This window comes from Bos taurus, chromosome 6 (assembly GCF_002263795.3).
Source record: "Bos taurus isolate L1 Dominette 01449 registration number 42190680 breed Hereford chromosome 6, ARS-UCD2.0, whole genome shotgun sequence".
NCBI lineage: Eukaryota > Metazoa > Chordata > Mammalia > Artiodactyla > Bovidae > Bos > Bos taurus.
This window is the reverse complement of record NC_037333.1, coordinates 21,790,131-21,805,041: the sequence shown is the minus strand read 5'-3', so window position 1 is coordinate 21,805,041 and position 14,911 is coordinate 21,790,131. Positions and strand designations below refer to the sequence as shown.

The following is a 14,911-nucleotide window of genomic DNA, read 5'->3' as shown; positions in this document are numbered from 1 at the left end:
AATAAATTTCTTACCAGCTGGGTTTCTGAAACTTGCCACCAGTTAAGTTCTCAGTAAAAATTTTCATACCTGAATTGGCCTTGAAGGAGCCCCTGTATACTAACAGGTGATTAGAAAGATGATTTTACATTTTCATGAAAATGAAAAGAAAAAAAATGTATGTGGAAATATTTTAAAAGGCATTAAAATATACTGTACAGCTTAGGGGTTTTCTTTAAAGATAATGTTAAAAGAAATAAAAATTTATCATTTAATAAAATAAGTATCCGTTACTCAGAAAATTCTTCACTTTCACTTTTAACTTTCATGCACCGGAGAAGGAAATGGCAACCCACTCCAGTGTTCTTGCCTGAGAATCCCAGGGACGGCAGAGCCTGGTGGGCTGCCGTCTATGGGGTCGCACAGAGTTGGACACGACTGAAGTGACTTAGCAGCACTCAGAAAATTAAGTGAAATGTTTTCTTTTTTAATGATACTAATTAAATGAAATAGTTAAAGGACCTTAATTTCTTTTTAATATTTATTTATTTATTTGGCTGCTCTGGGTCTTAGCTATGGCACTCGGGATTTTTGATCTTTAGCTGCGGGCGTGCAAACTCTTGGTTGTGGCATGTGGAATCTAGCTCCCAGACCAGGGATGGAACCCAGGCCCTCTGCATTGGGAGTGTGGAGCCTTAGCCACTGGATCACCAGGGAAGTCCCCCTAACTATTTTTTTTAAAATTGTGTTCATGGGAGTCTTTAAAAGTCTTTGGGCCCAGTGAAGTTTCAAGAGAGCTATTTAGAATTCATCTGAGATGCTGGGAGTCTGAAATGGAAAAATTTTAAAGTGAGGAAATATGGAGAAACAAGATGGCTTCTCAAGGCTTCCCAAATGGCTCAGTGGTAAAGAATCCACCTGCCAATACAGGAGCCTCAAGAGACATGGGTTTGATCCCCAGGTTGGGAAGACTCCCTGGAGGAGGAAATGGCAAATTAATCCAGTATTCTTGCCTGGAAAATCCCGTGGACAGAGGAGCTTGGCAGGCTACAGTCCATGGGGTCACAAAGAGTTGGACACGACTGAAGTGACTAAGTGTGCACATATGCAGATGGCTTCTAAGTAACTCAAAGTCGTTCATAGTTTGATGGAATAAGAAAAGTTGGAAAGGCCTTTGGAAATTACCTTGTCTGATCTCTTTCATATTTAAATAAGAAAATTAAAGCCTAGAGAAGCTAAATAATTTTCGTTAATGAATACAGCTAATATCTACCAAGCTCCATAGAAGAGCAATAAAAATTCGTGAAATGCGATAGTTCTTTAATTTGTATCTCTGACTTTATGTCATTTCTACCAAATCACTGCATTATTCTACTCATATATACCCATAGTTTATTATAACTTTGAAAACACATTTTATAAGTTAATAAAAATATTTCAACATTCTATCATATTATGTTCAGCTTTACTTTTTTCCAATGTTATAAATGTTACAAACAAATTTTTTACTAATCCATTTAAATTGCACACCATTGGTAACAAAATAAATAATATAAGAACTTTTATTTAATTCTCTTGACAAATATTGTTTATATATTTTGAACGATCAGTTAACTGGCAGGTGACAACTTGCCCTTAAATATGCCTTAAGATTTTAAGAATTAAGGAACTTCCATTTAAAAAATTCAGTTCAAATGAGATGCTTTGAGAGATTTTTGTATATCACAGAATCACACTGAGAACTAGAAAGGCAAGGTACACTCTAGATAAATACTAAAAGGTCCCACACACAGAAAAACACATTTTTTTTCCTGTTTCTCAATCGGGATTTTGCTTTATTCAGACTGATACACAATCTGTAAACCATAGTAGAAAAACATACATTTTTCATCAAATGGTAAAATTTTATAAATTTCATAAATTCAGTAAAAAATGTTAATCAACTTTTTCTGTCTCAAATACAGATTTCAGTAGAAGAATGAGGCATGCCCTAAGCCCAAGGTCATGACTGTTAGGAGCACTGGGACTGCCCACTTATTTGTAGGTTAGCAGGTGAAAGTATTTTCTAAAAACACATGCAAAGGCTATTGGCTACTCACGTCTCTCTTTAGAAAGTGAAAGTGTTAGCTGCTTGGTCGTGTCCAGTTCTTTGTAATCCCATACACTGTAGCTCGCCAGGCTCCTCGGTCCATGGGATTATACAGGGAAGAATACTGGTGGGGTATCTAGCCCCTTCTCCAGGGGATCTTCCCAACTTCAAACTCCAGGCCTCCTACACTGCAGGCAGATTCGTTACCATCTGAACCATCAGGGAAGCCCTCTCTTTAGCATTCCCAGTATACAGAATTTCCTCCAGGACTGATGCACATACTCAGAAACTACGTTAGTTTACTTTGAGCTTTATTTTCCAGTATTAGGTACATATGCCACCAAAATTACAGAACTGTGGATTTCAAAGGAACAACATCTTTAGTTGTTCCTCCAAACTTGAGAGGAAACTGAAGATTAAGAATAGTAGATCAAGAATATGAACAGTACTGTCTGTTAACAGTAGTTGCCTTTGGGGAAGGAAATGGAATTGTTGGAATTTAATTTTTATTCTGCTTCTTTATTGTATTTTTACAATAAGATTTTAAAATGCAATTTAAAACACATTTTAAAAGAATTTGTGCAATTCATAGAGCTTTAGAGAAAAGAAAATGGTACAACTTCCCTTGGTAATAATATGTTTCATAGATAGAATCTGGTCATTTGATTTTAGGTAACTTAATCCCACCTGCCACAATATAAGGTAATTTTTTTGTTTCTGCAGTTTTCAAAGAAGATGAGGAAACTGCCTAGAATCCTCTACAGCAGTTTTCAAGTATTTTTTAGGTCAGAGATCCTTTATCAAATGAAACCTTATCCTGAAGTCCAATAAATGGGATAGATAAAAATGGAGTTGAAGGAGCTCTGTCCTCTCCCCCTGGTTCTTCCTGGTAAGTGAAGCACACTTTGAAAGCCACTCTGAAAATACACTTTCATATACACAAAGAGGTTTGTTAAATCGGTCTTTTTTTCAGGTTATCGTGTTAATATAAATGTTTAGAAGTACTTTCTATAATATTTCAGAAAAAATAAAAGAGCTTTCAACTTGCAAATGTCCACAGGTTCATGCTCAAATAAAATACACTTACTGCTATCAACTGAATTACTGCTGAAAAATCATTACATGGATAAAGACTGGTTGTTCTTGCTATTTTCTGTCTGCGGTATGGACAGGCCAACATTATGTTGAGAATCTACATATACTGCTGGAGAACTCTATATGTTGTATTCATGCATTTGAAAAAGTATTTCTATTCACTAAGTACTCTATAATGATTATCATAAAAATCCACCTTTGGCGTTCCATCCATTTATGTGTTAAAAGTATAGAGTCTCCATCTCATACAGTATTTCCATGTAGAACATATCAAAACTTTCTAATTTCTGGACTCTGCTAACCAACTCTGATCTAATGTTCATTTCTCATCAGTAAGAAGCTCAGATCAAGTGAAAAGAAGGGCTTAAAATGTCGTTGCCAATTACTGAAAAGACTGCGAATATCTCCTTGAATAAGAACTCCCTTATTATGGCAAAACCAATACAATATTGTAAAGTAATTAGCCTCCAATTAAAATAAATAAATTTATATTAAAAAAATAAAAAATAATTTAAAAAAAGAGACTGATACAAAGGAAAAAAAAGAGAAAGTATTAAGTGTGCTAACCACATAGACCAATTTATCAAAGGAAAACAGCTACTATTCTGTTTGGTTAACTGATAGGGTGACTTGACTGAAACATCATGAAATAATGTTATTACTTCTGATAAGGAATAAAGGGAAATTATCCCTGGGGAAGAAGGAATCTGATATCTGCTGCTCTTTTTAAAAAACTCTTCCACCCAAGGGCAAAAATATTTAATTGAAAGTTTAAAATATTACTTTTAGGCTTACTAAAATAAAAATCTCCAGACACTAATCTCCCCAAGTGTGGCAACATGACTTATCACTTACCTAGGAGCCACTGCTCAGGTATGCCTGTGGATCCCTTCCCCACCCTAGGAATAAATTATGACTGGTCTAAATCAGCCTGTTATATCAGGCTCTTTGCCAGCTGTTGGTTTAGGACAGAGTATGATTCATTTCTTACCAATGAAAGTTGTGGGCAAACTTGTTGGGGACTATTGGATAAGAGTCTCCTTCCTGATATAAAGGCAGAGAGGCCAGGGAAGAACGCCTTTCTCCTTTTGTCTTGTCTTGTGTGTGTGTGTGTGTGTGTCTGTGTTAGGGGGGAGGATGAAGCTGTGGATGGGGGACTGTGTTTCTTGGAATTTTAGCAGCCATGATTTACCCATGAAGAAAAAGTCAAGATTAGTTCAGCAGTGGCCACAGGGCTGGAAAAGGTCAGTTTTCATTCCAATCCCAAAGAAAAGCAATGCTAAAGAATGCTCAAACTACCACACAATTGCACTCATCTCACAAGCTAGCAAAGTGGTGCTCAAAATTCTCCAAGCTAGGCTTGAACAGTACGTGAACTGAGAACTTCCAGATGTTCGAGTTGGATTTAGAAAAGGTAGAGATCAAATTGCCAACATCTATTGGATCACAGAAAAAGCGAGAGAATTCCGGAAAACATCTACTTCTGCTTCTTTGACTTTGCTAAAGCCTTTGACTGTGTGGCTCACAATAAACTGTAGAACATTCTGAAAGAGATGGGAATACCAGACCACCTGACCTGCCTCCTGAGAAATCTGTATGCAGGTCAAGAAGCAACAATTAACCAGACATGTAACAACAGACTGGTTACAAATTGGGAAAGAAATACATCAAGGCTATACATTGTCACCCTGCTTATTTAACTTATATGCAGAGTACATCATGAGAAATGCTGGACTGGATGAAGCACAAGCTGGTATCAAGATTGCCGGGAGAAACATCAATAACCTCAGATATGCAGATGACACCACCCTTATGGCAGAAAGTGAAGAGGAACTAAAGAGCCTTTTGATGAAAGTGAAAGAGGAGAGTGAAAAAGCTGGCTTAAAACTGAACATTCAGAAAACTAAGATCATGGCATCCGGTCCCATCACTTCATGGCAAATAGATAGGGAAACAATGGAAACAGTGACAGACTTAGTTTTTTTGGGCTCCAAAATCACTGCAGATGGTGACTGCAGCCATGAAACTAAAAGACTCTTGCTCCTTGGAAGAAAAGCTACGACAAAGCTAGACAGCATATTAAAAAAACAGAGACATTACTTTACCAACAAAGGTCTGTATAGACAAAGCTATCGTTTTTCCAGTAGTCATGTGTGGATGTGAGAGTTGGACCACAAAGAAAGCTGAATGTCAAAGAACTGATGCTTTTAAACTTTGGTGTTGGAGAAGACTCCTGAGAGTCTCTTGGACAGCAAGGAGATCCAACCAGTCCATCCTAAAGGAAATCAGTACTGAATATTCATTGGAAGGACTGATGTTGAAGCTGAAGCTCCAACACTTTGGCCACCTGATGTGAAGAAATGACTTATTGGAAAAGACCCTGATGCTGGGAAAGATTGAAGGCGGGAGGAGAAGGGGATGACAGAGGATGAGATGGTTGGCTGGCATCACCCAGTCGAAGGACATGAATTTGAGCAAACTCCGAGAGTTGGTGATGGACAGGGAAGTCTGGTGTGCTGCAGTCCATGGGGTCCCAAAGAGTTGGACATGACTGAGCAACTGAACTGAACTGACTGAGCTCATAGAAAGCAACCTGGATCCTGATATCAATGTGCTACAAACCCTGGATCCACTTACCTTCATATATCTCATCATATGAGAAAAGAAGCTAGTATTTTTTTTTTTTTTTAATTAAACTAGATGATTTCTTTTTTTTTTTCCTTCTTTTTTTTTTCTAATTTTATTTTATTTTTAAACTTTACATAATTGTATTAGTTTTGCCAAATATCAAAATGAATCTGCCACAGGTATACATGTGTTCCCCATCCCGAACCCTCCTCCCTCCTCCCTCCCCATACCATCCCTCTGGGCCGTCCCAGTGCACCAGCCACAAGCATCCAGCATCGTGCATCGAACCTGGACTGGCAACTCGTTTCCTACATGATATTTTACATGTTTCATTGCCATTCTCCCAAATCTTCCCACCCTCTCCCTCTCCCACAGAGTCCATAAGACTGTTCTATACATCAGTGTCTCTTTTGCTGTCTCGAACACCGGGTTATTGTTACCATCTTTCTAAATACCGTATATATGCGTTAGTATACTGTATTTATGTTTTTCCTTCTGGCTTACTTCACTCTGTATAATAGGCTCCAGTTTCATCCACCTCATTAGAACTGACTCAAATGTATTCTTTTTAATGGCTGAGTAATACTCCATTGTGTATATGTACCACTGCTTTCTTATCCATTCATCTGCTGATGGACATCTAGGTTGCTTCCATGTTCTGGCTATTATAAACAGTGCTGCGATGAACATTGGGGTACACGTGTCTCTTTCCCTTCTGGTTTCCTCAGTGTGTATGCCCAGCAGTGGGATTGCTGGATCATAAGGCAGTTCTATTTCCAGTTTTTTAAGGAATCTCCACACTGTTCTCCATAGTGGCTGTACTAGTTTGCATTCCCACCAACAGTGTAAGAGGGTTCCCTTTTCTCCACACCCTCTCTAGCATTTATTATTTGTAGACTTTTGGATCGCAGCCATTCTGACTGGTGTGAAATGGTACCTCATAGTGGTTTTGATTTGCATTTCTCTGATAATGAGTGATGTTGAGCATCTTTTCATGTGTTTGTTAGCCATCTGTATGTCTTCTTTGGAGAAATGTCTATTTAGTTCTTTGGCCCATTTTTTGATTGGGTCATTTATTTTTCTGGAGTTGAGCTGTAGGAGTTGCTTGTATATTTTTGAGATTAGTTGTTTGTCCGTTGCTTCATTTGCTATTATTTTCTCCCATTCTGAAGGCTGTCTTTTCACCTTGCTAATAGTTTCCTTTGATGTGCAGAAGCTTTTAAGGTTAATTAGGTCCCATTTGTTTATTTTTGCTTTTATTTCCAATATTCTGGGAGGTGGGTCATAGAGGAGAAGCTAGTATTTTTGAAGACAGCTTTGGCTGAATATCCTGATACTCAGCCAAAAACATCCTAACCAATACAACAGGTGACTGTTGCAGAGCCAGCTTTGAGAAGCTCAGGAAAGGAGCAGTGATGGGGAACCTTTGGCCTATACATGTCTCCCTGCCTTCTTGATCTTCATAGAGGACAAGCACTGCCTTTGTATTATTGAAATTTCTCAAAAAATATCTAGAAACAGCATTTCAATAGCTAAAAATCAGAGCCAAGTTTTTTAGCACCATTTTTTTTGTCATTAGAGATTACATAGCTTGTCATTTATATATTTTTTTCTGTCCTATCCCTGAAGTTTAGTTGTAATATTTGAATACTGAATTTTAAAAAGTTAGGTTTACAAACATTTGATTGTTTTCTAAACTTCTACTCATGAAGTAAATAAAACAAGAGCAACAAAAACACCACTACCATCGCTGTCTAAGGTTTTATATTTTACTTTCTCTACTTGGTAAAGTTCTACTAGTCATTCTCATAACTCAAATGTCACCTTCCCGATCAGTATTTCCTAACTTCATATAGACTAACTCTGTCCCTTTTTCGCCCTGAGGACTCATTCATTCATTCAACAAACATTTATTAAGCTCTTATTGTGTTGTAGTCCTTGTTTTGGGGATTTGAAATGTAAATTGTTCCTATACTCAAAGGTTGCTACCTAGTCAGAGAATGACAATTCATTTCCTAGGCAACCATAATGGAGTGTGGTAAGTTTTGATTTTAGGCACATGGGTTAAGCAACCCCATCTTTTCACAATGAGTGAAGTTCATCAGACTTTCACTGGGTCTCTATGGTGTGTAAAGCACTGAGATATTAAGATGACTTAGATGCAGTCTCTTCTTCTTAAGAAAGGGACAAAGATTGCTATGTGCTCACCAAACCTGTTTCTTTTGCTGCCTGGGCACACAGATAGCTGACATTTCCCAGCCTCCCTTGCAGGTCAGTTTGGCAAGTCCCCGAGTCTGGCAAGGGGATATGGGCATCAATGATGTATTGTACTTCCATTGCTGTAAGAAATTTCCCATGTAATCCTCCACATGTTCTCTCTTTTCCTGTCCATTTCCTAGAAACTAAGGACCCCAAGGCCTTAGGGGATTGCAAAGCCATAATATAAAAAGAGTTAGAGTTCCTGAATCACTGAGTAGAAGGCCACCAGCTGAACATCTGGCTAGATTTTATATGAGTAAGAATTAAGTTTCTACTGTGTTAAGTTACTGAGGTTTTTGAGATTATCTGTTATAGCAGTGGGTGCCACCTTAAGGTCATTTAATTATAACGTAAGACGTGCAGGCATAGAGTTAAACAGGGGAGAGGAGATACTGCCCTGCTTGGCTCATACCTGAATCAAGCCTTGAAAAATGACTTAATCTCGTAAAGAAAATAAAGACCATCATAGGCAGAGGAAACGCATGATTAAAGGATAAGGGGTGAAAAGAAAATTACATATAGGGAAGTTTGCGCACACCAATGCCAACGAGAGCATAATGAGCATAATATGCAAAATATAGAGTGGTCAGAGGAAAATCGACATGAAAGCCCTGAATGTGAATCCTTGTGTGAATTAATGAATCCTCCTAATTGGGCTATTTGGGGCGAGTTACTCAGTCAATCTGGATCATTTTCTTCATCTGCAAAATGGTGACAATGCCTATGTCGCAGAAAATCTTAAACCAGTACTAAGTACATCATGGAGTCCCCCCAAATTCCCCTAGTACTTTATCTTTCCAAGATTTTCCTATAATCTTATAGGAAAGCAGCACACATGTGCCGTGCTGAAGAGCCCAGATAAGAGACACTAGTAAACTCACACCTTTCATTCCTCCTTGTGAACTACAGAAACATAAATAATAGATTCCTAAAAAAAAACCACAAAGAGCTTTCATTTGTATTGGCCAGATATACTTAATAGCTTTATGCACGCATGCGTACCAAGACGTTTCAGTCATGTCTGACTCTTTGTGACCCTATGGACTGTAGCCTGCCAGGCTCCTCTGTCCATGGGATTTTCTAGGCCAGAATACTGGAGTGGGTTGTCATGCCTTCCTCCAGGGGATCTTCTAGATCCAGGGATCGAACCATAGTCTCTTACCTCTCCTGCATTGGCAGGTGGATTCTTCACCACTAGTGCCACCTGGGAAGCCCTAACAGCTCTATAAGGCTGTTAAAAGCTCTTCAGAACTTAACCACAATTGCACCCTCCTTAGCATGCATCACCCATGACTACAAAGAATGCTCCCTCATTACACAAGTGCATATACAGGTAGCTCCATGTCCCCGCACACCATCTTCCTATGCTTTATGTGACCAAAGATGTAAATTCTTTTCCCCCAGAGGAAAAATCTATCATTAGGGTTTGTGTGCCAACCAAGAACCAGTGCAGTCACTCAGTTGTGTCTGACTCTTTGTGACCCCATGAATCACAGCACACCAGGCCTCCCTGTCCATCACCAACTCCCGGAATTCACTCAAACTCACGTCCATCGAGTCGGTGATGCCATCCAGCCATCTCATCCTCTGTCATCCCCTTCTCCTCCTGCCCCCAATCCCTCCCAGCATCAGCATCTTTTCCAATGAGTCAACTCTTCGCATGAAGTGCCCAAAGTACTGGAGTTTCAGCTTTAGCATCAGTCCTTCCAAAGAACACCCAGGGCTGATCTCCTTCAGAATGGACTGGTTGGATCTCCTTGCAGTCCAAGGGACTCTCAAGAGTCTTCTCCAACACCACAGTTTAAAAGCATCAATGCTTTGGTGCTCAGCTTTCTTCACAGTCCAACTCTCACATCCATACATGACCACTGGAAAAACCATAGCCTTCACTAGACGGACCTTTGTTGGCAAAGTAATATCTCTGCTTTTGAATATGCTATCTAGGTTGGTCATAACTTTGCTTCCAAGGAGTAAGCGTCTTTTAATTTCATGGCTGCAGTCACCATCTGCAGTGATTTTGGAGCCCCCCAAAATAAAGTCTGACACTGTTTCCACTGTTTCCCCATCTATTTGCCATGAAGTGATGGGACCGGATGCCATGATCTTTGTTTTCTGAATGTTGAGCTTTAAGCCAACTTTTTCACTCTGCTCTTTCACTTTCATCAAGAGGTTTTTGAGTTCCTCTTCACTTTCTGCCATAAGGGTGGTATCATCTGCACATCTGAGGTTATTGATATTTCTCCCGGCAATCTTGATTCCAGCTTGTGCTTCTTCAAGCCCAGGGTTTCTCATGATGTACTCTGCATATAAGTTAAATAAGCAGGGTGACAATATACAGCCTTGACATACTTCTTTTCCTATTTGGAACCAGTCTGTTGTTCCATGTCCAGTTGTCCACGTGTAGAGTCTTCTCTTGTGTTGTTGGAAGAGGGTGTTTGCTATGACCCAAGAACCAGTGGTCTCCCAATTATCAACAGGACTAGAGGGGACTTCCCTGGTGGTCAGGTGGCTAAGACTCCACACGCTCCCATTGTAGGGGGCCTAGGTTTGATACCTCGTCAGGGAACTACACCCCACATGCAGCAATTAGGAGTTAGCATACAGCAACTAAAGATCCAGCATGTCTCAACTAAGACCCGGCACAGTCTAACAAATAAATATAAAATAAAATAATCTTCATATAAACAAACAAACAAAATAACAGAACTAATGAACCAGATAGTGAGCAATCCCTTGTTACATAACATACTCTGAGAATGTTTTAAATGAAGAAATGTTTTACCTTATACTTGTCAAATAAGAGACTTCAGAGATAGTCTGTTCTATGGGTAACAAACTCAAGTTCCTTCAGGGGCCAACTCAAATATGCGGTTCTGTAGAAACAAGAGAGAACAGGGTCCAACTGAAGGCATTAAAATCACTGTCAGCCCCTGGATCTCATCTCATGGTTTCATTCCCCATCTAAAGAAACTGAAGAGATTAGGTTCGGGTGACTTTTGGAGGCTACATAGCAAACATATTATGCAGGGTTGAGCGGAAAACAGAAACCATGCCAAGTTATTTTAAGCCAAAAGAGATTTTATAGAAAGAATTAGGTGACTTGGCGAAAGGCTAGAGATTGTTGAAAGGGCTACGAGTGCAGGGTCTTGGCTGGGCCTCCAGGAGCAACTTCTAGAACACCAGTGGATGAGGCACTGGGGAATACACTATTTTTGCCACTATCAGGAGAAACCGTGGAGTTCAAGAACATACTGTAGCTCTGACCCCTGAGAAGCTGGGATCTGGAAGCTTATCTGGGCAAGGAACTTAGAATCTGTTTTCTGTCTCCCCGCACTGCCTCCTGATAGCCAGAAAGCTGATGATTCAATATGGCATGCTGAGACTGGTTACTCTAAGTCCGTCCCTACAGCCACAGTTCTGGAAACTGGACACCAGCATCTCGTGCACCTTCTGTGCCAACATAAAAGAGCCAAAAAAATATCAGGGAGACGATCTCTGTCTCATCTCTGCCTCCGAGATCTCAGACAAGCCATCCAGAAGTCTAATTCACATCCAGAACTCTAAATGGACCAGAGTCTGAGAAATGTTTTCAGCTTTCCAGTTTCTCCTGTACAGGAAGGAATGCTAGCAGCAGGTAGGAATGAATGCAAGCACCAAACCTCCATACCCAGCACAGCAGCTTTCTGTGTAGGCCCAGGAATCAGACCTCCACCACTGACCTGTCCCCACTTACCCTATCATACCTTCTATGGAAACCCCCCAAAAGCAAAAATCTAGTAAATAGGGCTGTAATTCTAAAGACCTTACGCTAAAAAATATGTGAACGGGTCATTTTATTTACATCATTAGGTACAGGGTAAATCACACTACCTAATTTAATTGTTATATTAAGTATACTGTATATTCTTAATATTATATATTCTTGTATATTCTGACCCATTGGATTTTGAGCTCCTGAATGGCAGAAACTGTATTTAATTCATATTTGTATCTCTTGTCCCCAGGTCTGCTCGGCCCAGAGAAGATGCACAGGCATTTGCTGAATTGAAGTTTTACTCTTGACTCACTAATAGAAACAGTAAACCAGAATTTCATGAGCTACAGTATAGCAGCGATAGTATCAGGAGGCGGTCCCGCTACAGAGGCATGGGGAAAGGGGGTTTTCATCTTTCAAAGTAATCAGAGGTAGATCTGGCTAAGCAAGGTACCTGCTCTGTCTCTGTCCACGGGTGTTCTGGATTTCTCGATGGGATGCTCAAGTTAGTGGTGTCTTCCCGCTTAGTCTTTTGGGGCAACAAAACACACCAGAGTCCAGCGTGAGATTACAAGGATGCCATAAGAAGCTGATGCCTGATAAGTAAAATACAGCCCCAGACTCAGCGTGAGCTCTGAGCGGGGGCTTATTTATATTCCCCAATCAGCAGGATCTGATTAGTCTCAGCACATCAGGGGGGCTAACCTAGGTTAGCACTCCCGACAACGTCTGGTGGATCTGAGAACAAAATCAAACAAGAAAAACTTAATCCAATAACAACAACGGTAGACAGACCCACACAGCCAGCCAGCCAGCCAGCAGCCTCCACGCCGCATACAATCAGAAGGCGCTGGGCGCTCGGCCTCGGACAAAGCTGCAGCCGCGACGCCGCTTTAATTTACACTCACTGCCCTCCAGGGGGTACTCACCTCGAGCTCTCCGGCTCCGGCACCCGGCTCAGCCTGGCAGATTAGAAAAGGGGCTCGCAGGTCTGCGGGGGAGCCCGGTGGAGCGGCTTTCCTGGTGGCGCATCGCCCCAAGCGGCGCCGGAGGCTGCAGTTATTTCAGATAGAGGGGCGCGCGGCCCCGCCCACCCACGCCCTCCCCGCCGGTGGCGAGGGCGGTCCCGGGAACGAGGCCGGGCACTGGCTGGGTGGACCCGGCTGGGAGCCCGCTTGGGTTGGGGTTCAGGAGCGGCCGCTCCAGGCGTCCTCCGCGGGTTTGGGGCCGCCGGGCGCGGATGCACGGCTTTGCTCTGGCCCCGGAGAACCGCAAGTCCACCCGCCGGGACCCAGGAGCGGCGCCGTGCGTTTGGAGGCCTGGCTGGCCCCTGGAGACCAGGCGATCGCCTCTCCCTGGGAAGCCACGGGTTGGCGGCCCAGCGTGCGCCGACCCCAGCGATGACGAGTTCCTGGGCGAGGACGCGCAGCGCTGCCGTTCGCAGAGTCGGGAGTGCGGCCCGCGCAACCTATTGCTGGCTTATCATTCACATCTACATTCTGGATTTTCACTCCACCTTTTTAGTTGTGTTGTTTAGAAGTGTCTTCTCAGGTGAGGCGGGTGGACCTCTGTTCAGATGACCGATTAAGTGAATGAAAGACTTGTCCTTTCCCTTTTTATGGCTTAACACTTGCCCTTCTTGCTGTGTTGTTTTAGATTTTTACGTTCCAAATCAGCATCCATTTAATTCTGCCTTCTATTTCCATGTCTTCCTTTCCTCTATCTTTTCCTCCCCCTTCTCTTTCACCTAATTGTGTATATATGCGCCTGTGCCCCTTTCAGGGTAATTTTTATTTCTTTCAGAAATAAAATTGTCTTACCCGTTTTCCCCTCCTTTAAGCAACGGCCAATTTTAGTCTCCAACAGCCAGAAATCATTCATTCTCCTTTCTTAGGACCTCACTTTCGGAGAAAGGGATGAACCTAGATTCCATCTAATAAGCATCTAAAGTGACTATATTCCTAAACGAACTCTTACTCTCTGAAAGCTTGCACGTTTCCTGTGACACCCAGCTTCCTCAGCACAGGAATGAAATATATTTTCCCATTTCTTTCAATTGCATGATCATTGATGTGTCACCCAATTTGATTAGCACAGCTTTGGAGAACATTGAACTTTTGGACTAGTTTTTTGCTTTTTTATTGTTTATAATGTTCTATAGTTTACAGTTGTGAGTTTCCCTGGTGGCCCAGTGGTAAAGAATCTGCCTGCAATGCAGGAGACACAGGTTCAATCCCTGGGTGGGGGCGATTCCCTGGAGGAGGGTCTGGCAACCACTCCAGTGTTCTTGCCCGGGAAATCCCATGGACAGAGGAGCCTGGCAGGCTGCAGTCCATGGGGTCACAAAGAATCGGACAGGCCTTAACAACTGAGTAGGCATGCATGCTTATAGTTATCTCTGAGAAAAATTCTGAGGGAGAATTTGTTAATATTTAGAATCCATTTTGTAGTATTCATCATGTATTTATTTAGAATTCATGTTTTCATAGCTTACATATATATGTATACTGACTCAGAGCATTAAGTATAGTTCATAACATACTTAAAAGCTTCAGTGTTCCATTACTTCACTTGATAATAAGTTATAACATTCTGATTACATTACATCAAAAGAAACCCAAGTCATTTGGCACAATTCTGTAATTTTACAAAGCAGAAAACTAAAATCGTAGATAAATTGGATGACCTGGGGTCTCGGTAAAAAAACCAAGCTATACGTGCTCCAGTAGTGGAATACCTGGACCAGACCGCTAAAGCAAATCTTATAATCAGTGGACTCTTCAGACAGGCTAGTCAAAATATCCTTTGCTCTCAGGTTTAACTCACCCTCATCAACTGCATGTTCTGCTTCATACATACAATTTTAACCTTTATTTAACCTGTTATTGTCCGTTTCAAAATTGTCCTTGTTAATATTACAGTTATAAGACAAAAGACTAAGAATCACTGCTCATTTACTGAGATCTGTAGGTGCATCATACATATCGTTTGGCCTTCTGAGCTAACAACAAATAAAGCACAAACATAAAACTCTAAAAGAGCAAGAAAAAACTTCTCCCTACTAGTATGTTATGGAATTATTTTCTATGGATTTATATTGAAATGTT

General features: G+C 41.1%; 1 protein-coding gene across 6 annotated transcripts in view; it reads right to left on the bottom strand.

The window, feature by feature from the left end:
* The window catches only part of SLC9B2 (solute carrier family 9 member B2), a 65,028-nt gene extending 51,239 nt beyond the window's left edge, over nt 1-13,789 (bottom strand). The window contains exons 1-3 of one of the 6 annotated variants that reach the window (XM_024993418.2): nt 12,734-13,787; nt 12,259-12,542; nt 10,833-10,923 (exon numbers count right to left, since the gene is read on the bottom strand). The gene's annotated coding sequence lies outside the window, so the exon portion shown is untranslated. Of the gene's footprint in view, nt 1-10,832; nt 10,924-12,258 lie in introns of all 6 variants that reach the window. The other 5 variants (XM_024993419.2, XM_024993420.2, XM_059887660.1 and 2 more) reach the window with 5 other exon arrangements.
* Between the last annotated feature and the right edge of the window lie 1,122 nt (nt 13,790-14,911).